At 43.0% G+C, this 26,616-nt stretch overlaps 1 protein-coding gene and 1 long non-coding RNA gene across 15 annotated transcripts in view; one reads left to right on the top strand and one right to left on the bottom strand.

Annotated features, from left to right (window-relative positions):
• The window catches only part of CSNK1G3 (casein kinase 1 gamma 3), a 106,577-nt gene extending 102,589 nt beyond the window's left edge, over positions 1–3,988 (bottom strand). For 10 of the 12 annotated variants that reach the window (XM_045058289.1, XM_045058315.1, XM_045058314.1 and 7 more), the window contains exon 1: positions 3,608–3,978. The gene's annotated coding sequence lies outside the window, so the exon portion shown is untranslated. Of the gene's footprint in view, positions 1–2,657; positions 2,826–3,607 lie in introns of those variants that run through there. The other 2 variants (XM_045058295.1, XM_045058302.1) reach the window with 2 other exon arrangements.
• Positions 3,989–4,183: 195 nt separating this feature from the next.
• Positions 4,184–26,270, top strand: LOC111560597. 3 transcript variants are annotated; one of them, XR_006598479.1, is made up of 4 exons: positions 4,184–5,038; positions 8,016–8,233; positions 9,231–9,334; positions 10,764–11,588. It is a non-coding gene; the product is annotated as an uncharacterized LOC111560597 (long non-coding RNA). The 3 variants fall into 3 exon arrangements; XR_002742598.2 differs by lacking the exons at positions 9,231–9,334; positions 10,764–11,588 and adding an exon at positions 25,733–26,270; XR_006598478.1 differs by having other exon boundaries at positions 9,231–11,588.
• Positions 26,271–26,616: the final 346 nt, after the last annotated feature.

The following is a 26,616-nucleotide window of genomic DNA, read 5'->3' as shown; positions in this document are numbered from 1 at the left end:
GGGCTCTGGGCTGATGGCTCAGAGCCTGGAGCCTGTTTCCGATTCTGTGTCTCCCTCTCTTTCTGCCCCTCCCCCGTTCATGCTCTGTCTCTCTCTGTCCCCAAAATAAATAAACGTTGAAAAAAAAATAATAAAAAAAATAATCCCAAATACAGTTCTGTCCTAGAGACTGTCACTAAAGTATACTCTGAAGTAGCTTTTGTCGGCAGAACCATTCTGTCTGTTCCTATAGAATCTCTATAATTAGAGAACTACAGACACCTCAAAAACTGCCATTTCCAAAAAAGAAGTTACATTTTGAAGAAGTGACACCCAGAAATACACTAACAACACCAATCAATACCACTAAGCACCAACCACTCGAGAAAACACATTATTTTAGGGCCATTTAATATTTCAGATAACTAAAAACCTTATACATATTACCCAGAACTGTGGACATTTCCCATTTTATCATTCCACTGTTATGGTCAATTCTCTTTGTACACAGATTCCTTACATTTCAGTTTACTCGTAATGAATCTCACTACGAATGTATTAACAATAATCTAACTCTCCAATGACCTGTGTTTTGCTTTGTTGTTTGATATTTCAGCATTCCCAAGGGGTACCTGGGTGGCTCAATCAGTCAGGCGCCCGACTTCAGCTCAGGTCATGATCTCATGGTTCACGGGTTCGAGTCCAGCGATGGGCTTTGGGCTGACAGCTCAGAGCCTGGAGCCTGCTTTGGATTCTGTCTCTCCCTCTCTCTCTGCCCTCCCACACTCACTCTTGCGCTCTCTCTCCCTCTTTCTCTCTCCCTCTCTCTCAAAAATAAACACTTAAAAAATTTAATACTTCAGCATTCCCTCTATAGTCTGATACATCCTTTTGGGAAACCCTCTGAAATTTAAACAACCACTTGTTCCATTCTGAAAATCTCTGAATCTATAAACTACACTAGAATAATAGTCTATTGCCAGTATGCAGGGGATTACAGAGGGGATAGAGAAATAAACAGAGAGCTTCCCATTTCTTCCAAAGGCACATTTTTCACAGCCTGGATTCATTTCATATAAAACCAATTACCAGATTACCAGACACACCCATATTCAAGTTCAAGTAAAGAAACAGGACAAAGCCAGGTATGAAGTGTTTTAGATTACATACTTTTCTGCTTTCCTCCCATCAGCAGGAATGGTAACAACTTGATTATTCTGTTATAGTTTGTTTCCTTCAACTTACCCTCCTTATTTGCCGACCTACTTCCTCTAAGCATAAAATCTGTACATTTGGACCTTTACATCTCAAACTGACTCATTTTTAAATACAAGGCATTCTGGACTTCCATGGCCTGATATCCACCTATTTTCACAGCTTCCTCTCCCACACAGACCTCGTGGCACAGGAGCCTCATGTCCAGACCAACAGGCCCTGTAATACCCAACCACACACACATACACGAAGCCCCCGTTTTGTCCCTTAACATATTTTAATGCCCAAATGGAGTGTTAGCAGCTCTCAAGTCATTCATAATTCCTCACTCAAAAATTAGTATCTCTTTGTCTCTCACACACACACACACACACACACACACACACACCATGCTTCCATGCACCTCTAATAAATCCCACAGGTGTCCTGTGTTGCAATTATCTCTGCATGTCCAAGTCTCCCTTTAAGACAGCTCCAGGGTCTGACTCATCTTCATAGTCTACCCACTCTTCCATTCTAACCACAGAGTAAAGGTCCTTTGTACATGGTTAAGGTCCAGGTTGAACTACACTATTCCTTGATTTTAATCCCAGGCATTTCAGTTGAAGGAATAAATGAACAGCCTGTGTTGAAGATTTTGTTAATGGTTACCGCTTGGAAATCTAACAATGAAAATGTCAATAATTACATAATACATTAATTTTTGCATTGATGAATAGCAGAGGAGGGCAAAGAGCACAATAAATCATCCCTGAAGATGATCATTTTCTAAGATCCCCTCCCCTCAAATGTCTCATATATATATCAACATTAAAATTAACCTTTCTGTCCCCATTCTAATAAAAACTAATACCTGATGCATTTCCAGAAATGCAAGCTCCCTCTAAGCAAATGAGTCTGTACACTTCAGAGAATCTATGCCAATGCAGTTTATTTGGTATCTTTCTTTCAATGCCCATAAATACAATTTTCACTTTATGTACAACTATAAAAGCTAATATATACAAAATACAGAACACGGTTGGATCAAAGTTTGGGAATAGTTATGAAATACACTAAGCACATCTCTCCACCCCACCCCCCCAAAAAAAGTTAAGAATGTCACAAACTGTAACTGATTTTTGGTGGAAAACGTTTTCTTAAACGGGCCTCATAATCTTTCTAATCCTGCCTTATTCTTACAATGTGCGTTTTCTTCCACTCTCTATTTACAGGGAAAGCAAATATTCCTCACAAATACATACAAGGCTTTAAAAAGTAGATATTTTCCATTTTAAAAAGTATCCTAAGTATTCCTTAGATGGAACTCAACATCTCTGTGGGGGCAAATGTCATTCACAAGAAGCAACTGCACAGGAAATAAATACTGACTTATTTTCTTCACTTACTAAAAATCAGTAGGTTTCTACTTTTCCAATTAAAGTCGACGTTCTAAAACAAAAGGTTAAAAAGGGGTCACTTACTGGCCAGCCTGGGTCCTCATTACAACAGTTACAACTAATTCGCACAGTGTAGCAACAGTAGCCATCTCCCACGCAGACTCTCCCTGGCTCTCTCCCACCCATTAACTTTTCCTCCTTCCCTGGGGGAACTGGAAGGATCCTAACACAGGCCTAACTGCCCTCACCCCACGAGCACACACACATCTCCATCACCACCACCACCCCCCCCCCCCCGCCCAGAAAAGAAATGTGGGAGCTGTGGACGCTTCCGTGTGTCACTTCCCCTGCATGTGGGATAAACAAACAAACCAGCACGGTAACAGCAGCCAGCAGAGAAATTGTTACCCCCCACATATGCCTCGGTTAAGTTTTGAGCTAAGTCGAAAGCTCTATGAAATAGGTAAACCCCAGACCCCCCCCCCCCCAGCCCCCAACAAACACGCCAGCGGGAAGTTTACCCCTGGAATGAATGCTGGCCCCTGACACCTCCTTCCAGCAGCCCGATGCCTCCCGCCCGGCCGCCCTCCCGAACCCCCCACTCCGAAGGTAATTGTCTTGGACACAATCGGGAGCGCTGGGGCTGCGCTCGCGACCTCAAAACCCCTCCCCGAGGAAGCCCCCGCCTCCTCCCGGCTCGCCCACCTCCCCCGCGTCCCCACTCGCGCCGCACCGCTCGGCAACTTCTGCACCCGCCCGGCCCGCCGCCCGCGGCCCCCTCCCCGCGCGCCCAGCCCTCCGCGCCCTCACCCCCGGCCGCGGCCCCTCCCGCCCACCCTCCGCCCGCCGGGATCCTCGCCCACCCCTGCTCCGCGGCCCCCGCCCGCGGCGCCGCCCCCGCCGCACCCCCAGCCCTCCCGGCCCGGGACCCCAGCCCACCCAGCCCCACCCGGGAAGGAGGGAGCCGCGGCCGCGCCGAGGCTGCCGCCGGGCCGGGGCCGGCCGGCCGCGCGCCACCGCGGAGGGGGCTTTACCTCAGAGGCGCGGCCGCGAGCTCGCGGGGTCGGTCCCGGGCGCGGGCGGCGCCCCCTGCTCCGTCAGTCAGCGGCGGCGGGGGCAGCGGCGGCGGCACATCACACCCGCCGGCGACCGGAGGAGGAAAGCGAGCCACGCAGGGAGGGAGCGAGTGAGGTAGGGGGGGAAGGAACGAGCGAGGGAGGGAACGCAGCTCGGCTCGGACTCGGTCCCCGCACTACTGCCGGTGCCTCCTACCGCCGCCTCTGGCCGGAGAGTCGCCGCCCGGGTCGCTGCTGTCGCCACCGATGCAGCCGGGAATGAATGCACAGCGGCGCCTCGCTTATCCGGAGGTCAAACATCCTTCTGCCTCGGGCATCCGGATCGGCGCCGGACCCGGAAGTGAACACATGGAAAAAAAATAAAAAAAGGAAAGCGTCTCTCTAGCGGCGGTGGCCCCCAAGCTCCCGCATCAGCGAAAAGAGCCGAGTAGAGCCGAAGATTACACCGGCCTGTTCGGATTGGCCGGCTCGCCGGCCGGAAGAACGGCGGTACGTTCATTGGCTGGCAAGGCGTATAAAAGCCAAGCCACTCCTCCATTCCCCCACCTCCGCACGAGCGGTGCGTGAGGGGGAATGTGGAGTAATAGTGGATACGGGTACGTTTCCCTGGGCGAGGCCAGGGGAAGAGAGGCTTGACGAGGTCTCTGGGGAGAACTGGGAGAAAAAGGCTCCCGTGATTAAGGAGAGCTGCTAAAAATTCCGCGGCTTGGGTGAGCAAAGAGCCTAAGGGCGCCATTGTGCCCAGTCGGATTGGCGAGGCTTTGCGGGGCACAGCCCTCCAGGTGCAGAATTTGGGGGCCCTGGCCTAAAGGAGTGACCTCACTGGGTTGACATCCCCCCCCCAACATACACTTTGTTATCACCCCAGTGCTGTAGCAGGGATGCGGCTGCTTGGAGATGGGAATTGTGGCTCACGTTTGCATCCCAGCTGCTGCCTGTAGAGAACTCCGTTGGTGGGCTCAGGTCGTGTATAACGTGATCATTAGCATCTCAGTGTCTCAAGGGAACCTCCTGAAGTTTCGGGAGGCCAAACATCCCTCAGGTCGTCGAGTTGTCGAACACAGACTGGAACACAGACTGGAACCGGTGTTTTCTAACTCCACTTCCCAGTCCAATCTGCCCACACGGAAAACGCAGAAGATGCCATTCTCTCTCTCTCTCTCTCTCTCTCTCTCTCTCTCTCTCTCTCTCTCTCTCTCTCTCTCTCTCTCTCGCTGTCTCTTACAGCTGGTTAAGTGGGATGAAGATAATGCCACTTTGAAAGACCGCTACGGAAATGGATTCGCCGTGAAGGCATTTGCAGAGGACTCTGAAAATACAGCTTTTTAATTGTTAGCGATTACCTAATACTACTTACGTTTCAAGTTCTTTCAAAAGACAAGCATTAAGGTGTGCATGAAGAAAACTCATAGCCTGGGCGCTGTTTAAAAATTCATGTATCAGTTTTATGTTTTGATGCGCTCTGTGTCATGACGCTTGAGTCTCTGTCTCACACTCTCAGGAAAAACTTAAAAGTCTCCAGTGAAACCAATGCGCTTTAAAGTAATGAAAATATTGGGGCGCCTGGGTGGCGCAGTCGGTTAAGCATCCGACTTCAGCCAGGTCACGATCTCGCGGTCCGGGAGTTCGAGCCCCGCGTCGGGCTCTGCGCTGATGGCTCAGAGCCTGGAGCCTGTTTCCGATTCTGTGTCTCCCTCTCTGTCTGCCCCTCCCCTGTTCATACTCTGTCTCTCTCTGTCCCAAAAATAAATAAACGTTGAAAAAAAAATTTTTTTTTTAAATAATGAAAATATTCTCCCTCCCTACCTTACCTGATGATACCCTCCCTACCTGATGGTAAGGTTAATGTGTAAACTTCACAGGCGTAATTATACGGAAAGAGGCTGTTTCTGTTTTCTGTTACAATCGATTTTTATTGATTTATTACCACTCTCCTCACACTCTTTCCTAAACTGGAGGTGAAGAACTGTCTATCACTTGGTACTGATAAGAGCCCTGCTTCTGTGTTTACCAGACCACCATCATTTTATTAGAGACTCAGAAGCAACTAAGATTTTTGCGTGATCAGACTTGAGAATAATTTGCCTCATCAGATTGAATATCCCAAGGTTTCTGATCTTTGCCAGGGTCCAATACCAGACAGGAAACAAAGTTAACCTAACCCTATCTCAAATAAAGGGGGAAAAAAAATGTCTGCAATACAGGGAACTCCAAGCATTGTAATCGGCCACTAACAAACCGTTTTCTACTCTGCCTCAAAAAGCTCAGTTTAGATCAAGAATACCTCCTACCCACCCCTCAAAGTTCCAAGAAATGCTTAAGAAACACATGTATATGGGGGCGCCTGGGTGGCTCAGTCGGTTGGGTGTGGACTTCGGCTAGGGTCATGATCTCACAGTCCGTGGGTTTGAGCCCCGTATCAGGCTCTGTGCTGACAGCTCAGAGCCTGGAGCCTGCTTCAGATTCTGTGTCTCCTCCTATCTGTGCCCCTCCCATGTTCATGCTCTGTCTCTCAATAATAAACGCTAAAAAAAAAAAAAAAAAAAAAAAAAAGGAAAAGAAACACATGTATATGGGGGCACCTGGGTGGATCAGTGGGTTGAGCATCTAACTTCAGCTCCGATTTCAGCTCAGTGTCATGATCTCGTGGTTTGTGAGTCCAAACCCCACATCTGGCTTGCTGGCCTCGGCTCAGAGCTGGCTTTGGATCCTCTGTCCCCCTCTCCCTACCCCTCCCCCACTTGCACTCTCCCAAAAATAAATATTTTTTTAAAAAGGAAATACAGGTATATAAATATATGATCAAATCACATGTCTAGATGTGAATAGGAATAAGGATTTACATTTTTTAACCCTTCAGTAAAGACTTTTTTGTTGCAGTTAGGCTTAGAAGTTGCTATAGATTAAAATTGGCAAGTAACCTAGGTAGGAAGCCGATGAGATGGCCATATCTCATCTATTGTAACAAAATTTTGCTAGTGTGAAAATAGCTTATGTTAATGACAGAAAAAACCACAGGTATCTCTACCAAAACTTTGTTTTGCAGCATAATGTCTCAACATAAACAGACATCACAGTTTTTCATCTGCTGTATGATACATCAACGACAATTAATTTTTATGTTCCCTAGCATTGCCACTCTTCAGATACTTATGTTCTATTAATATTTTACATGTTTCCAAAGCAGTGTCACATTTTTTCCCCAGAACTTTATTCTTTTGAATGTGTACCTCTGTTGATACAAGTAAATATTTGGTCCACTGTTTAGACATGTAACAACCATAAAGATTACTGTGAAAAACAGGATAAAAGAGCCAACAGAAGTTTTACCCATAGATTTCTTAGGAATTTCTTAGGGGGAAGAAAGGGGGATTTATCAAGTGGATGTTTGAGGAAAGGAGAAAAAGAAAGTGAAATTTTCTGGGGGCCTTTAATTTCACGTCTGAGACAGTGAGAATGTTCCAGTGTCTCCCTTCCATGTTCTGATTCTTCTCTTTCTCCCCTTCTCACACCTGTGCATACCTAGTAGCCCCGCTGACACACACACACACCCATGGAGAGTGTCGAAATAAGGTCTTCAATGAGAGTTTTAAGCAGGAAAACAATTCCATTTCCTTCTTGCTTCCACTTGAAGCCTTGGAAGTGGCCAGCTTTACTCTCCGCAAAATATACCTACATTCTCTCAGGCAACGCGTTTGCAGGACCTGGAAAGAAAGCATTTTGTCGAAAGAGAAACTTGATAATTCCAAGGTCCTAGCACACCGTTGAGGATTATGAGAGCATTAGCGTAGAGATTTGTACCATAATCATTTCCATCCTACACACCTTGTTCATACTATTAAACTGCCCTCCTCAGCCAAACTTGTTTTGCAGAAATTCATCAAGAAATAACCCCCAAATACAAAAGAGCACCAGAGATGAACCTAGCCCTCTAGTCTGGTGCAGTGTATCAACTGTGTGGCCAATGTGGCTGAGTTAAATACAGGCAGATATTTCCCAGCTAACAATGGAACAGGAGACATTTGTACAAACTCCTTGTAATCATTCTGTCTGATTCTGACAACAACCCTGTCAAGTAATATAGCAGCTGTTATTATTTTTTCCTGTTAGGAGTGAGGAATGATGGTCTCAGGTTAATTAGCTTGCCCAAGATGATGTAATAAGTAAATATATTTAAATATAAAATCATGAGATTAAGATATTTACGAAAACTTTTGAAAATGAAAACAAGAAGCCTTCATTGTCTTCTTGCAAATATTGTATTTAACTGTAATGGTAAACCTAGAATGGTGATTTGCTGACTGACAGAGGCTAGGACTTGAGAAATTGCCAAACTATGTCTTTCCTTTTCATTTTTATCGTTAAGGTAAACTACCTGGAAGAGAGATGTAATCAAGAAAAAGTAAATGCTCAAGTAGAAACAAGAGGGATGCAAAATGAGACGTTGTCATAACAGTCAGAGCCCGGGAGCACAGCAACGTATTCTACTAAGACCAGGAAAATAACCTTTTCCCAGTCAAGCCTGCAGGCAAGGGGAGGGCAAGGAAAGATGCTGGGAGAAAGCCAGTCACAGACGACAACCAGGTACAGAATCACAAAACTTCTCTGAAAGGTTTTGTTGTGTTTTATAATAATAATCTTAAGTAATGTGTAATAAAAATCACGTTGTTAAGACTCCTTGTTTTAGCTCAGGCTCACAAAACAAAATATCATAGATTGGGGGGGCTTCAACAACGGAAATTTATTTGCTCACAGTTCTGGGGGCCAGAAGACTGATATCAGGGTGCTAACATGGTCAGATTCTGCTGAAAGCTCTCTTCCTGGCTGTCGGATGGCTGGCCGCCTTCTCACTGTATGTTCTTACAGACTTTCTTCAATGCACGGGATCTCTCTCGCGCTCTCTCTAGCTCTTCTTAAAAGGACACTAATCCCATCATGAGGCCCCCACCTTCATGACCTCAATTAAACCTAGGTATTTCCAAAAAAACCTCTTCTCTAAATATCATCATATTAGAGGGTAGGGCAGCAACATATGAATTTCGGGGAGGAGGACACAATTCAGGGCATACCAATCCTCAAAGGAATACTTTCTACGTAGAGAGTATGCCATCTATAAATAAAAGAGAAATTGAAGGTTAGGACATTTGTTAAGGAAGACAACTGGTAGACAAACAATTTTAAACCTTCAAAGAGGGAAAGAATACATTCTTGAGAAAAAGAGCTTCAATAAAGAAAACTGCATGTAGAGAAACGCTATAAACACCATGAAAAGTATAAAAGAGTCTTGCCAAAAAGAATGGCTAAATCTCTAGCTAGGCAATTTAATTTTTGTGTTTTTCCATTAGTAGGCCTGAATTTTGGCAGCTTGTGAGCAACTGTGGCTATCTGAAGAATGTTTTGTGATAAATGGAAGAGTTAGCTAAAGCTGTGATTTTTTTTTTTTTTTTGTATTGGTTTTAAGAACAGCTTGAACTCTGGGTAATATGTGAATCTAAGGTTTAGAGATGGTTGTAATGATTGGCCCCTGCTCCATTTTCCATCCCTTGGTATTCTTTTTCTCCCCACAACTATATTTTCCAAGATCCCACTGCATGAGCCAAATCTGACCAAGACTGAGTGTCTCATCAGCCCTCACCCATGAGAATCATGCAGTCCTCTGGCCCAAGAAGCAGAGTGCTACTCTGGGTAACTATGCCCCTTCCCTCTCTGTTTTCCCCTGCAATATTTTCCCAGTCCATAGCACTGATCGCCTCCTTTAGTGTCCCTTTCTAATTGAAACTATAGACTTTCCCAGAACCCCATCCAACATGGAAAATTGTTCTCTAATCCCAGTTCTGACTACACCCTACGTCTCTGGCCAGGGTCCTGCTAGGATGGATTACTCTCAGACCAATGAACTTCTCCAAATACCACACACTGACTAGGCTTACTGGTTTACCATAATCTTCTTCTGGACAAGACCACATTGGTACTAAAGCTTGTCTAAGTCATGTCTGACCTTCATGCGCCCTTTGGACAGGAAACAGAGGACTACCTCGTTTGGGTCAGCATCTGTGTCTAATTGTTTCTTTAGTCTCTGTCATGCTTGGTCTTAAATTCAGCCCCCTCTTCACCAACCAGTATTGCTAAATTCCTGACATGTCTTCATCCTCCCACTGTTCCTATTGTGCTATTGTTGCCGTATCTGACTGAACATGGTCGCAGGGTCAACAGAAGTTAAAATCGATGTGGGAGGATACCCTACTTAGAGCCTCACTTCCGTTTGGTTCTCATTCTCCTCCTCCTATAAGTAGGACTATACCGCTTTGCAGTTTCCTCCCATTTCCCTTCCTTGAACCACTTAAGGCTTCTGAACCTCAGTTGGCTCAACTGTAAAGTGAGTCGGTATTTCCTTCATCACACTGATACCGGAAGATTAAATGCGATGACGTATCTGTCATGCACTTGCCACAGTGTCTGGCATAGAGTAAGTAGTAAGTATGTGTATTGTTAGCTGTCATGTGACCCTTAGGAAACTGTATTTTCTAATCCAACATGAACGGTAATAAAAAGTAGAATATGTCAGGTCTCCAAGCTGTTCCATAGCTTCAAAAGTCTAAGACATACAGAATGGGTTTTGTGTCTACAGGCAAAACATTATTTAAATTTGCCTCAGGCCCCGTTTCTCTTGATTTTACCATGTATCTTTGGACATTTATGGTATAATGGCTGTCCAGCACCTGTTTACCCTCTCTTAAATAGCCCCCAAATTTATTTTTGGTGAATTTTCTCCCTGTCATTGTAGTCTCTGACCAGGGACTCTGTGGTATTAGGTGAAGGAGGCTTAATGGGGAACACGTTGTCTAAAGAATGCCAAATGGATGCTCTCTCCCTAGATTTGAATCTTGAGCAGAGGTACATGGAATCTAAAAACATTTGGAATGACACTTCATTCCAAGAGCAGCACCTTGATCACGTAGCTCCTACAGTCTACATCCTAGCCTTCGGAGTATTTTGGATTCTGCCCAAAATAGGACTTCCAGCTTCCTGACAATTCTGTAAGACCCAATCCCCCACCCCGGCCCCAATCATAGATACAACTTTCATACAACTCTGTTTTGTTTGCATTCCCCAGAGTCCATTTCTACTGTTTGCAACTGAAGAATCTTGATCACTAGGCTGTGACCCTGGCTTTTGGTTCCGCCCAGTGCTGTCTCCTACTTGTATCCTTTCTTGTGAGGCCTGGTTCTGTGTCCACATGAACACTTGAATTCCGAGCTGTGGTTCAGTCCTGCTTCGCTCCCTTGGCTTCACCCTAATATAATCTCTGCCTTACTGTTGTGAGGATCCATGGCTTTAGGCTCATATTCTCCTAATTGACAAAGCCGGCCACACCCTGCTAAAGCTTTGTGTTTCAGTGCAGCTGTCTGCTTCAGTCACCCGGAGCCCTACCTCAGCTTCTGGTTGGAACCCTGCCAAGCGCAGACCTAACCCTTTGGACTGTGACTTAATGCTTTGTGTTCCGCCAGCTTGGGTGACCTGATGTAACTGAGAAGAAACTTCAACCAAATGCCAATACTTGCTGCTTTCTAGAGCTGTTACTCTCACTCCTACGAGTGTATTTTTGTCAATCACTGTCATGACCGTCGAAGCCAGTCTCACCCTGTGTCTCGTTTCCTTTCCATATATTACCTGTGTTCTTTAACACTTGTTGACTCATATCAGCAAAGACATATCAGCTGGGTCTCTTTACAATGGAGCAAATACACATTGCACGTTCTAAAGTTACTACAGTTATGTCAGTACTTAGTGATGGGGTAGTCTTTGTTTTTGCAAGCTGCCTTATCAGCTTCGTTCTGGTCTTAAAATATTAAAGAGAGGGGCGCCTGGGTGGCTCAGTCGGTTGAGCGTCCAACTTCGGCTCAGGTCGTGATGTTGCGGTCTGTGAGTTTGAGCCCCACATCGGGCTCTGTGCTGACAACGCAGAGCCTGGAGCCTGTTTCAGATTCTGTGGCTCCCTCTCTCTCTCTGACCCTCCCCCCATTCATGCTCTGTCTCTCTCTGTCTCAAAAATAAATAAACATTAAAAAAAATTTTTTTTAAATAAATATTAAAGAGAATCTATGTGTGCAGTGTTTGGGCTGTGGTCCTCATTTTCATCCTCTGCGCCTCTAAACAAGGCATTAATATCTTACTGAAAGTCTATCAGTAGTGTTGAACAGGCTACTGAGTCACGATCAAGGTTGCAAAAGAGAAAATAGAAGCTGGCTTCAGCATTCACATCCAGGTAAAGAAAACCCAATTGTACGTGATTGCTACAGTAAATGTTCATCATCGTCATCATTGTTGTTGTTAGTATTAAACTCAGTAGACTACAACATTGTCCACAGCAACAGAAATAATTATCTGGCAGATATTGACATGATGATTGGTAAGTAGAGGGAAAAGAGGATGATTCTCTCCTGCACAAGTTAAATGATGTTTTAAGAGATTGTATTTCCAAGTGATTTTAAAATATAGTAATTTGACTATATATCCCTCATGAGATATATCCTAAGGACAAAAAATTACCAAAAAAAAAAAAAAAGATGTGGTTTTTGTTTCGTTTTGTTTTGATTTGGCTTTTCAGTAATGATATTGTTGGTAGTAGTATTGATGTAGTTTTTCTGAGACTGTGATATAGGACGAAGCAAAATGAGTAATTATGGTGTGTTTTAATTCTGCCATCCCTGATATTGATACAGATGGGGAAAAAAAAAAAAAAGACCAACTACAGAGCACTTGTACAGGGCAATTCAGTCATTTGGGCATCTGGCGTTGGCTCAGGTCATAATCGAATAGTGAGTTCAAGCCCCACGTTAGGCTCTGTGCTGACAGCATGGAGCCTGCTTGGGATTCTCTCTCTCTCCCTCTCTCTCTGTCCCTCCCCCTCTATTTCTCTCTCTCTCTCTCTCTCTCTCTCAAAATAAATAAACTTTTTTTTTTAAAGAAGACCAACTAAACAGCCTTGTATCCTGAATTTGAATTGGAAATTCAAATACACACACACAAAGAAATCATCATGAACTGACAGGTATTTTCTTTTTTTTTTTTTTTTTAATTTTCTCAACGTTGTATTTATTTTTGAGAGAGACAGAGACACAGACAGAGCACAAGCAGAGGAGGGGCAGAGAGAGAGAGAGAGAGAGACAAAGAGACACACAGACAGAATCCAAAGCAGGCTCCAGCTCCGAGCTGTGAACACAGCCCGACGCAGGGCTCTAACTCCCAAACCACGAGAACGTGGCCTGAGCAGAAGTCACACACCCACCCAACTGAGCAACCCAGGCGCCCCAAGGCCCCTTTTCATTTTTCAGACCAGCATCACCTCACTGAATTCTGCTTCTCTCACCACACCTCCTCTGCCACTCACTCTCCTGTCTTCCTCTTTCCTTCGTAAGAGTTCCTGTGATTGCATTGAGTCCACCGGGGATAATCCAGGATCATCTCCCTGTCTCACAATTCTTAACTTAATCTCAACGCAAAGCCTCATTTGCTATGTCAGATAATATAGTCACAGGTTCTGGGGATTAAGGTGTGAGTGTCTTCAGGGGCCGTTATTCTGGGAGGCACCACATCAAATAGAAGGGTTTGAGGATTTTATTTGTTTTTCAAAAATGTTTGAGTATAGGTGGCACACAATGGCACATTCGTTCACTGTGTTGTAAATTCAGCTTCTCTATACAGTAGCTGTGCTAGTCACAAGTGCAGCTACCATCTGGCACCAGAAAATACTGTTACAATGCTATTGACTATGTTCCCTATGCTGTGCCTTTTATTCCTGTGACCTGCTCATTCCCTAACTGGACACCTGTTCCTCCCACTCCCCCCTCACCCGTTTGCCCATCCCTCCACCCCCCCTTTCCTCTGACAACCATCAGTTTGTTCTCTCTATATTTACAGGTCTGATTCTGCTTTTTGTTTGGTGATTCATTTGTTGAGTTTGAGTATTTTTTTTTTTAAAGGTAAATCCTAACCCCAGTTGTTAAGAACCCCATACTTACAAACATCACTCTTAGAATCATTTTATCACTATTGCCTGTAAGCCTTATGTAATAGGAACTGGGATAGAATGAAACTAACAACTACTGAGTGCCTAAAGTGTTAGGCACTTTCTAGAAAACATCTCTTAATCGTCATAGAGAAGTATCGTTTTCTTCTTTTCTTTTTTTTTTTAATTTTAAGAAATTTTTTTTTAACGTTTATTTATTTTTGAGACAGAGAGAGACAGAGCATGAACGGGGGAGGGTCAGAGAGACGGAGACACAGAATCCGAAACAGGCTCCAGGCTCTGAGCTGTCAGCACAGAGCCCGACGCGAGGCTGGAACTCACGGACCGCGAGATCATGACCTGAGCCGAAGTCGGCCGCTTAACCGACTGAGCCACCCAGGCGCCCCTTAAATTTTATTTTAAAGAGAGAGAGAGAGAGAGCAGGGGAGAGGGGCAGAGGGAGAGAAAGAGACAGGGAGAGAGAATCTTAAGCAGACTCCACTCTCAGCCCAGAATCCGACTCAGGGTTCAATCCTACAACCCTGGGATCATGACCTGAGCTGAAATCAAGAGTCAGGGGCTCAAGCAACTGAGCCGCCCAGACACCCCATTTTCTTCTTTTCATAGATGAGAAAGGTAAGACTCGAAGAGAATTACAGCAAAGTGTTCATATCACTCAGCTAGTAAATGGCAGAGCTAGGATTTGAATACAGGTGTGTCTGACTCCAAAGTCCATGTATTTATACTGCTGTTCAGGATGTAGCAGGAGAGGTAAATAAGGAGACCCTGATAGTAATTACTATCATCCTGAGGAATTTCTTAGTAAAACGACTCCTGTGCATCGCAGCTGGCAAAGGAGTGACAGAGGGAAGGAGGAACACAGGGAAGAGGGATCCTAAATTAGTAATTTATACCAAGCCGAATCAGAGCAACTGTAAGCACGTGTATGGGAGAGAGATGGAGAAGGGCAGGCCGAGGGAAAACTGAGACCTTTTTCTATGCACAGCTTCGAGCGTTAGAGCACTCACCGGAAACAGCACCAGTCAGAGAATTACCTCGGTTTGTAGTCATGCTTCTTGATCAACTCTGCCTCTAAATGTCAAGTCCCAAAGAGCGAGAGGTTCTTTAAATCAAAGCATCAATATTTGCTTGTGTACAATTGGCTTCATTGTACGGTATATTGCTCTTTTCAGCCACGTATGTACACAATCGTCATTAATAATTAATCTTAGTAAACATTCTCCAACTTTGAACTCCTTAAAATTCCATATACCAGATACTCTTTTCAGCTAGTTTATCCTTGAGGACTCGGTAGGAGGTTACATTGTTCGAAGTGAGTGTTTGTCCAAACACGCCCTGGTTACACTTGGCTTTGATAAGAGGATGTCACTGTAATTAAAGGGTCTGCCATTAACTAGCAAGAGAGGTGTTTGTTTGAGAGGGTAAGTTTAAACCACCTTATCATGCAATACTTCTTGAAAATGAATCTGAAAAAATATTTTGGGGGGGTTTTCTAAAATATATACAGTCTAGTTTCTGGAGATGCTCCTAAATTTATCATTGTATTTAGTCAGATAGACCCGGCCCAACTTATTTTGTGTCTCCTCCGCTGCCCCCAATGCTCACCTTTATAGGTTTGCTTTACCAAACCGTTCCCTTCTGTTATGACCTTGCTGACATCAAGGGACATTATAAGGAACAGGCCTGTGAAACTCATTATGGTAATTACTAGGAATATTTTTAGGGATGATATTGGCTATATCACATCATGTCTTCTCCATGAGGACCCAAGGAACAAATTTCTCAGTTACAATACTAGATGGAGCTGTGCTTTTTTTAAACAGCTAGTTTGCTCTCATCTTACCAGATGTCATAAATCATTTAACTCTTATATTTACTTCTGGGGCTGATTCCTAGGAAGTGTAGATCTGGCTTCGTAGCCTATTTCTAAATAGTCCATGTACCTTATGACATGCATGTTGGTCAACCAACTCTGGAATAATCTTGTTTTATATATTCTTACTTTCCCCATTGTTTTTATCTTGTTATATTATTATCTGTTGTGGTTCTTTTCAACGTTTTTTATTTATTTTTGGGACAGAGAGAGACAGAGCATGAACGGGGGAGGGGCAGAGAGAGAGGGAGACACAGAATCGGAAACAGGCTCCAGGCTCTGAGCCATCAGCCCAGAGCCCGACGCGGGGCTCCAACTCAGGGACCGCGAGATCGTGACCTGGCTGAAGTCGGGCGCTTAACCGACTGCGCCACCCAGGCGCCCCTCTGTTGTGGTTCTTTTGACAATGACATAGAAGTATAGAAAATAGGTGACAAAAATTTTTCTGTTTGTTTATTTGGCACATTCCATGAAAATGATTAGTTTTGTTCTTTTCAAATTTGAAGAGTGTACTTGGGCCGGTGTGACCTAAATATGATACTCCGAAATTTCGCACCAGGGGTTCCAAAGAGGTGCCTCAAAGAGAAAGGCCTTTCACTTCTGATGCAGCCAAAACTTAGGTACAAGGAAACCCATATGACTGCCAATTAAGACAAATGTGCTATTAAATCAATACATTTTTCTCAGAGAAAACAAACAGCATTTTCAAATATAGTCCCAAACAGAGAAGCGAGGGCAGGCAATCATTTGCGCAAGAAGATGCTTTTCACGTGGCATTCTTTATGTATTGCCTCAAAACGTATAATCGCGGGGACTTGTTTATTTGGCAGTGGTTAATGACGCTCCCAAGCTACTATCAACTAAACCACCATGAGTGATGGAAAAAAACATTTTAACATTTATTTATTTTTGAGAGAAAGAGACAGAACGTGAGCAGGAAAGAGGCAGAAAGAGAGGGAGACACAGAATCAGAAACAGGCTCCAGGCTCTGAGCTGTCAGTACAGAGCCTGATGTGGGGTTCGAACTCACGAGCCCTGAGATGGTGACCTGAGCTGAAGTCAGACGCTTAACTGACTGAGCCACCCAGGCGCCTCCCCCCAAAAATCTTAAGTACAAAATAACTCTCAAATCATTACACATCAAATATGATCCCAACACCAATAATAACAAAGATACCACTGAACACTTATTGAGTGCCTACCATATACCAAGTACTCCTTTAATTTCAGAACCCCCGTGAGTGCGGACTTTTGTTAAGTCCATTTTGCAAATGAGGTATGTAAAGGGAAGTGGCTGGTGAATTCTAGAAAAGGCCTGCCATAATTGGATTTCCATGGGAAGACCTCTCTCGTGGCTCTGAAGAGGTGAGACTATGCAGGCAGTTATGTGTGGAGGTGCGGAGAGGTGTTCGATTCAGAATATCACTAATGTGTGTGTGTGTGTGTGTGTGTTAGGGCACACCACTTTTCTTTCTCCAAGCCAAGAGGCTTTCATTAGGCTAAATGAAGGTTATCAAATGTCAAGTGTTTGGAATTTAAAGTGCCCCTGTCAATGCAGTCCATGCTGAGGGTGAAGCCAGGGCCTTCTTTGCTTCATGATTTGATGCTACCCATATGGGCTGCCTTCCAGTGAAGGGTTGTGATTTTGTTGTGGGGAGAATAAGAGAACACCGCCTCCTTCCTCACTCTGTTCCCGTTTGGTGAATGCCACGTCAGTTCTCCTTTGAACAGATCATTATAATCCACCGTGTTGAGGAACACAGGGGAGCAGAAGTTATGGAGACAAAAACTTTGAAATAACTTTAGATCCCCAAACCTCTTACTTATTTCTTGACTTTTCCCTTCTACATGCCTTCCCCACCCGCCTCACCTTAACACAGAGTTTTCCCATGTAACGTAAACAATGAAACAGGGACTCTAACAGCCTGGAAAGTCTGAGGTGAAAATGTGAGAATCAGTCCACATCTTTGTCAGGTCTCACCCTAAGGAACATGATTAAAATAAGTTTATCATGGGTTATCAAATCTATGCTTCTGGAAAACAAAACGTGTCACAAAATGATCTAGCATGATGTTGTAGACACTCCAGCCCATCAAAGCTCAAATTCTTTCTTTTTTGTCAGTTTATTTATTTTGAGAGAGAGAGAGAGAGAGAGAGAGCATGAGCAGGGGAGGGGCAGAGAAAGAATCTCAAGCAGGTGCCATGCTGTCAGTGCAGAGCCTGATACGGTGCTCGAACTCAAGGACCCATGAGATCATGACCTGAGCTGAAACCAAGAGTTGGACGTTTAACCAGCTGAGCCACCCAGGTGCCCCCAAAGCTCTAATTCTTATCCCCTTCTTGCCTCAAATGTATTTTCTCCCTTTACGATTTCTCTCTTGTGGTCTCAGTAATAAAAGTTTCCCATGTATCTCTCTACTGTCTGCAAGTCGATTATATGTTTCAGGGATTCTTTAATGTGGCAGGAGACTGCCACCATACCATTGGGCAGGCCCGAACAAGATTCAGGATGGGGTGTCACCGTAAATTTGTAGCTGCCCAGATTCTAAATATATGTGTGTGTAATATGTTGCCTTTCTATAACACATACATAATATGTGTTACAGAATGTATATATGTGTGTATAATATATAAGCATGTTTATGTATATAACATATAACAGAAAGACAGATAGGTGTTCTGTTGTGGAGAGTAGTTGTTTTTTATGTCACCCATCCCCCCACCCCCACCCCAGCACACACATACTTTTAAGGACCTTGACTCCATATGGCCTCATGTGAGCAAACAAATTGAACCACATGAACCTCCAAAAAACCTCCTGGACCCATGCCCCTTCCAGAGCAAAGTTTTGTTGATCTCTAGCATAAATGGGTCCCCCCCCCCATTTTTAATTCCATCTCTTTCTACAAACTGTAGACTCCCAGATCTCAGATTGGATTATGATGACTGGCTTTATAAAATTACTGGAAATAAAGCCCAGGAAGTAAAGGGTACCTCTGTTTTTGGAAGCTAAGTCAGATCCAAGTGTTATGAAATGAATTCCACTTTAATCCCACTTGTAGAACGTGAGCTAATCCCAAGATCATTCTTTGGTTTGAATGGTCTACATCCTAGGCCTCTGTACATTAGAACAAAGTCCCTATGATCATTTCTCCCTGGCCTCTTTAGTTACCTTTCCTGTTCTCCACACCAACCCACTTCTATACCCACACAAACCACCCCATTAACTAGAATGATGTGAATTGCTAAAGTGACCCTTAACCAAACTTACGTCTCTAAATATCTTCAAGGTTAGGAGTGGAGCCACTTCCTAAAACTGCTCATTTCCAGACATTAACTTCCCGATTTTAATCTCCAGATCTTACAATACTTTAGATTTTTTTTAATGACTTCAGTAAATCACCTGTGTTTGAAGGCAGCCTTACCTTTGGCACAATTCCTAGCCTTCTTCTGATTTTATAGTTTCTCCCGAGCTATTCACTGCTTAATTATCTAGTACTATTTTATTGTTCCCTGCTGCTTGGGAATACTCTACCCATTATCAGAGCCCCAGTTCATCGTCCACACCCTTCTCCAACCCAGATTTCCCAGTCCAAACAAATTAGCATGTGTGCCCAACTTAGCATACTTTTCCTTCTAAGACCTGACATAGAAGTTTTCTGAAGTTAGCAATGGAAAGCCTAAGCCGATCCATTCCATCATTGGTGTGTAACCTTGGACAAGATACTAAATCCATTTGAGCTTCAATTACCACACCTGTAAAATGAGAATAACACTGAAACCTGCCTTCCAGGACTGTTTGTAAAGATCAAATGGCACCAACCATGTTGAGAGCTCTGTAAACTACACAAGAGTATACACAGCAATTTGCTCTAATTTTCTAAGTTATCGCTCACCATCAGACCGACTTTCTGGGTACATTACTCTATCGTACAGTGGCCTCATGATTATTGTAGCAAACTAGTTACGAAGTGATTTCAAAATAGGTAGGACCTTCCTCAGATCCTCCTCTCAAAATTACAAACAGTAAGAGACCACTTACACCACCAATGTAAGTTACATCCAGAGGTATGGCAGTCAGTGTTTAACTAATGGCTCTCCGAAGAGAAGGGAGGTATGATTTGCAGAATTTGCTAATTTCTGCAATGTAAATATTCCCACCATGGCCAATTTTAAGCTGCCAACGTGGTACCAATCATCTTACAAAATTCCTCATTATTTAGCAACTGGCTGTCTAGCACCTGCCCATTTCAATCTGCCTTATTACCATACTAGGAATACTTCTTGGTATCAGTAAAGGTCCTAGAAAAATATTCTGGATATTGATGCTTGCCAAGACACTCCAGCTTTTGTCCTTTATTCTCTATCAGTAAGAGATCACAAAACAGCCTTTTCTATTATAATATCCTTTTTAACAGCAGAACTCCTGAAAATAGGGACCTTCTTTTATTTTCCTCATTAGTGGGATTGTTCTTTGATGCTCAGGATAGCATTTCATTTTAACTTAATTAACTCTCAGGGGTTGAAACACCATGGAGTACATTTTGAAAGATTAACAGATAACCCAATGACTGTTAAGAGTTGAAATTATAATCAAATTTGCAGTGCCTATAAAACTAGTACCAGCTACACAAATATCTAATATTAATATGTGTTTTTAAAATATTAACTAAGGTTAAAATATTGCCTTTGCTTTGTCTTTCACGGGCTGATGGTTCTCTGATGGTTGATGTTATAACAAGACGATCACCATGGAGAGACTGCACTGGCAACATGCCCACCGCTCCAAACGCACACATGCTTCTGAGAACTGATGTGGTTTCCACTGACTCTTGGAGGTGTAAGTGCCAGGGGAATTCTGGCTGACTCAGACCATTTCCACACTGAAGGGCTTTTAGGCATGTAATTTCTGGTCTGCTTATAGCTTTGACTTAACTTCACTGCCTTCTCATACATTAATTTATCACTGTCGTTATTGTTGTTTTGGGATCCTCACGGCCATCATAGGCTGACCCCTTGATTAAAGTTAAACCTTTCAATAGTTTTCTGTAGGCCAGGGGATGAACTGGGGAAGATCACCACCACAGAACGAAGCTCAAATGCAAATCGTATTACCACATTGCGATGAAAACCGTATTGACATATCAAGCCTTTCGGCATACTGTCATGCATAGGTTTGTCCATTTGCATGGATAAGTCGTTCTCTATATTCAACTTTTTAAAAATTTTTTTAATGTTTACTTATTTTTGAGAGAGAGAGAGTGCAAGTGAAGGAGGGGCAGAGAGACGGGGGGTCAGAGGATCCAAAGCAGGCTTGTGCACTGACAGTAGAGAGCCCTATGCAGGGCTCGAACTCAAGAACCATGAGATCATGACCCGAGCTGAAATTGGATGCCTAACTGACTGAGCCACCCAGGTACCCTTATATATTCATCTTATACAGAAAAAAAAGAAGGTTAGCACCAACTGATGTTTTCACCAATTTCCTTTTTGCTCTGTTCCAATCTGTGCTAAGGGGGACAACAGATGATAAGGAACCATACCAAAATTTCTTGTTTGAAGGTTGCTTACACTAAGACTTTTGAAACGATGCTGAAAGGAGCATTGGACGAGTGATATGTTACATATCTTGGAATGATTTATATTTTAGCCTCCTTACAATGACCTTAATTATTATAAAAACGATAAAGTTGGTCATGTAGAAAACTTAACGTCCCAGTGGATGACCTCATGAATTGGTTCAGCACAAAAGTAGAAAATAGTCACAGTAGATGGCTAAGCTCTTCTTATAAGTTATACTTTTATTAAAAATTACCCTTTCTTGGGGCACCAGGGTGGCTCAGTCAGTTGAGCGTCAGACGCTTGAATTTGGCTCAGATCATGGTCTCATGATTCGTGAGTTTGACCTGCATTGGACTCTGCCCTAACAGCTTGGAGCCTGCTTGGGATTCTCTACCCCCCACCCTCTCTGTCCCTCCCTTGCTCATGCCCTGTCTCTAAATAAATAAATAAATAAACACTTTTTAAAAAATTACATTTTCTTGAGAACACGAAATTTGAGTATAAGGCAAGATTGTTCCTTGTACATTAAAAACATTTGGAGGAATTTGGGGAGCCTGGGTGACTCCGTTAAGTGTCCGATTTTGGCTCAGGTCTTGACCTCATGGTCGGTGGGTTTGCACCCTGCATCGGGCTCTGTGTTGGAGGCTCAGAGCCCGGAGCCTGCTTCACGTTCTGTGTCTCCCTTGCTCTCTGCCCTTCCCCCCCACCTCTCTGTGTCAAAAATAAATAAACATTACAAGATTTTTTAAATACTTGGAGGAATTTGAACTTATACAGGAATATTTCCTCAAAAACATGTCAAAATATTTCTAGTCACTGATACTAGAATTGCTACCAGCCAATTTCCAAATACTGTGTTATTTCTGTCAGAAGCACCAAAGATCGTTTTTTTTTTAACATTTTGTTATTTATTTTTGAAAGAGAGAGAGAGAGAGAGAGAGCGTGTGTGTGTGTGTGTGTGTGTGTGTGTGAGTGGAAGAAGGGCAGAGAGAGAAAGAGGGAAACAGAGGATCTGAAGCAGGCTTTGTGCGGTCAGCAGGGCTTGAACTCACAAACTGTGAGATCATGACCTGGGCAGAAGTTGGACACTTAGCCCACTGAGCCAACCAGGCGCTCCTACCAAAGAGCATTTTTGAAAGGGCATGAGTTCTCCTAAAGCTTAAATATAATGACAAAGATCCTAATTACCTAGGAGAATCCTTTATGGATGCATCATTTGTATAAAGTTATCTGAGATTATTTCGTTCTGTCCTTGTTTTCCAGCTTCTGAAATTAGACCATGAAGGTGTATACATTTGCAACCGATTTCCTTTTAATTGTCCTAACTTTGCAAGCTTTATGTTTCGATGTATATAGCTGACTTTCTTCACCTCTAACTGAAATTTTTATTGAAATCATTATAGATTCATATGCATTTATAAGAAATAATACAGAGATCCCTTGTACACTATTTACAGTTTACCCCAAATGATAACATTTTGCTAAACTACAGTAAAATATCACAACCAGGATATTGACATTAATAAAATCCATCAACTTTATTCTGATTTCCCCAGTTTTGCTTATACCTAGTCGTGTGTACGTGAACTTGTATACAATATTATCCCTTGCGTGGGTTCATATATCCACCACAGTTGGGATACTAAACACTTCAAGGATCCCTCTGCGTTCTCTTTGTAAAATAAAAGTTGTTCCTTTATAATAAGCACACTCACCTTCCTCCCACCTCCTCTGAAAGGACCGTCCTCACTGCAACTCCCGGCAGCCTGTCTTCCCCTGAAAGTTTGTTATTTCAAAAGTGGGATGTAAATGGACCCATACAGTATGTAACCTTTTGGAACTGGCTTCCTTAGCTCAGCAAAGTTTCCTGGTGCTTCACCCAAATTGTTGTACGTAGCAGTAGCCCATCCTTTTTTGTTGCTGAGTAGTTTTCCATGCTGCATATTTACCTCACTTTGTTGAACCGTTCACCTACAGAAAGACATCTTGGCTGACTCCAATTTTTAGTTGCTATGGATAAAGCTGCTATCAACACTTGAGTACAGTTTTTTGTGTGAACGTGAGTATTCATTTTTCCGGGAAAAATGCCCAGAAACGCAATCGCCGAGTTGGGTAGTAGTTAGATGTTTAATTTTTGTTTTAACCACCAAACCCTTTTCCAGAGTGGCCCAACCATTTTAAACTTCCATCAGCAATGCATGAGTGCCCAGTTCTCCACAGCCTCACCAGCACTGGCTGCCGTCACTATTTTTTATTTTAGCCATTCTGGTGGGTGTGTCGTGATATCTCATTGTTATTTAATTTGCATTTCCCTAAATGCTAATGATTTCGAACATCTTTTCATGTGATTCCTTGCCATCTATATGGGTTTGAGGTTAAGTTTGAGGTCTTGTGTGTGTGGTCTTTTTTTCATTTTGCTTATTTAATTGCTTTTTCAACTGCTCCAGCTCTGTTTCTAAAGAAAAAATCTACCATTCTTCTTTGAATTGGTTTTGCCCCTTTGTCAAGAAACAGTCAAGTATATTTGTGGGGGTCTATTTGTAAGTTTTCTATTCTGTTGCATTGACTTCTATGGGTATCCCTCTGCTAATACCATATTCTGGATTACTGTAGCTATATAATTATAAAGCCATACTATCAGGAGGAGTAATGCTTTTCACTTTATTCTTTTTTCGTGATTGTTAAAGCTATTCTAGGGCCTGTAACTCTCCATATAAATTTTCAAATAAGCTTGTTTATGTCCTCAAAAACTCCTGCTGGAATTTTGATAGGAATTGCACTAAATCTATAGAAGAATTTGAGAATTGACATGTTTACTCAGTTGAGATTTCTACTCTGTGAATTTGATATGTCTCTCCATTTACTTATGTCTCCTTTGATTTCCTTTGTCAGCATTTAAAATTTTTTAGCCTTTTAGAATTTTCTGCATACAGATTCTGTACATAGTTTCTTATAGGCATATCTAAGTATTACATTTTCTTCGGAGCAATGATAAATGGTAATTGCATTATTTAAAAAGTTTTTACAACGTTTTATTTATTTTTGAGAGAGAGACAGACAGACAGACACAGAGTGCAAGTGGGGGAGGGGCAGAAAGAAAGGGAGACACAGAATTGGAAGCAGGTTCCAGGTTCTGAGCTGTCAACACAGAGCTCGATGCGGGCTCGAACCCATGAACTGTGAGATTATGACCTGAGCCAAAGTCGAACACTTAACCGGCTGAGCCACCCAGGCACCGCAGTAACTGCATTATTAATTGTAGTTTCTGAATATCCATTCTTAGTATATAGAAATGTGTTTGGTTTTGGGGTATTGATCTTGTACTCTGATCTTGCTGAACTTCCTTACTAGTCCATGGGGCTTTATTTTGTAGATTTCTTGAGATTTTGTGGGTAGATAATCTTGTCAATTGCCAAGAGAGATTGTTTTACTTCTTCCTTTCTAAAATGTATGCCTTTTCTTTCCTTTTCTTGCCTTATCACAGTGGTTAGCACTCCCGTTGCTATGGTGATTAAGATGCTGAGAGTGGGTGTGCTTACCTTGACCTTAGTCTTCTACCATCAAGTATGATAGTAGTTGCAGGTTTTCTGTAGAGGGTTGTGCTAATGACCTGATGTTCCGAATTTTCTGGAAGTTTTGATCATGAACAGGTGTTTGCAGCCAAATGCTTTTTAGGCATCAGCTGGCATGATGTTATGATTTTTCTTCTTTAGCCTGTTACATGGTAGATTACACTGACTGATTTTTGAATATTTAACCAGCCTTGTAAAACTAGGAATAAATCCCTGCTCGTGATGACATACATTTTTTTTAACACAGTTACGATTGGTTTACTAATGTTTTGGTTAAAGATTTTTGCATCTATCTTCATGAGAAATATTAGTCTGTACTTTTGCTGTTCGTTTGGTTTTTGGTGCGGACTTTGTCTGGTGTTGGTATGAGGATAAAACTAGCCTCAAAAAGTAAGTTGGGAAGCATTATCTCCTCTTCTTTTATCTGGAAGAGATTGTGTAAAATGGGTATCAATTCATCTTTAAAAGAGGTTCTGGTACTTGTGCTTCCTCACCCCACCTCCCCAGGCTGCTCTGGCTGTTTATGAGTGAAGGAGGACAATTTCAGACCTGTGGGGACAAAGAGATCTCCCAGATCAGGCTATGGACTCTCATCTGCTAGCCCTGCCTATCTCCCTCACTATCTCTCAGTGGGAAAGGATTGAAAAGGAGAGTCTCAGATCCAGCAGAGAAAAACAGTACCTCCTCTGGTCTCTTATTTCTGGCAATGTTCCCAATCCATCCCCCTTCCTGGCAATGTCAGGCTCACTTGATGTTGTTAGAGGGACTTCAGTGTAATCTAGGGGAAGGAGTGAGCCCACCTGAGCTGCCTTCTATTGCTAAGTTGAAAGTCAAGAAACTCTGGATCTGGGTGACCTTCTTTTGTTGGGTAGGAGTACAGGAGACACCCTAACTACCGTTCTTGTAAACACATTTTACATTTCTCCTTTGGTTGTCTCTTGCACCATTTCTAAGGCTTATAGTTATGCTTAGCAGGAAGGTGCAGGGGAAAAAGAGGTCTACACCACCTTGTCTCATTTGAAAGTGACCTTCACTTTTCATCATAGATGCACAAGGACTGACTCAGTTCCAAAAGGTCTTGAATTACTTGAATTCTGCATAAGCGGACAAGGATTTACCACGACGATGAAGAAGACGAGGAGACAGAGCCATTCATCACTGGAATTGACCTCAAGCTGATACAGCACAAATGAACAAAGAAGAAAAAACAAACCAACAACATGAAACAGGGAACAAAGTTCTCTTCTTTGTAATCGCTGCTGGCCAGTCCATCTTTTCTGGGTATTTACCTCTCTGCTTCATGTTTTCAATGTAAAGCAAAGTTTTTTATATCTAACATTGTATTACTTGCACTGGGAAAGATTTGTGAAACGTGGAGGGCAGCTGTAGGTATCGATCAAACAGGAGATTCAAAAGTTTAGCTCAAAATCTTGGGCGAGCACAGAACGTCTTATCATCCAGCAGCGCTGAATTAAAACATTTTTTTAATGTTTACTTATTTTTGAGACAGAGAGAGACAGAGCATGAATGGGGGAGGGGCAGAGAGAGAGGGAGACACAGAATCTGAAGCAGGCTCCAGGCTCTGAGCCGTCAGAACAGAGCCCAACGCGGAGCTCGAACTCACGGACCGTGAGATCATGACCTGAGCCAAAGTCGGACGCTTAACCGACTGAGCCACCCAGGCGCCCCCCAGCAGCCCTGAATTAAATGAGACATCAGGATGGTGATTAGAAGTAACATGTATTTATTCCTTATGTTAGTACCTTATCTTCCTTCTTTTCTTGTTCAATCCTCGTTTTTCGAGAAACCATATTGCTTCCTGAAGAAGCACTGCATGGATATTATGTCCTACCTGGGAGAGAAGCTGCTTTAACTCCATACACTTGATGATTGATTAACTTTTGCCTGTGAAAGTGAAACTGGATATTAT

Source organism: Felis catus, chromosome A1 (genome assembly GCF_018350175.1).
Source record: "Felis catus isolate Fca126 chromosome A1, F.catus_Fca126_mat1.0, whole genome shotgun sequence".
NCBI lineage: Eukaryota > Metazoa > Chordata > Mammalia > Carnivora > Felidae > Felis > Felis catus.
Note: the sequence above shows the minus strand (reverse complement) of the source record. Positions and strands in the feature narration are given on the sequence as shown.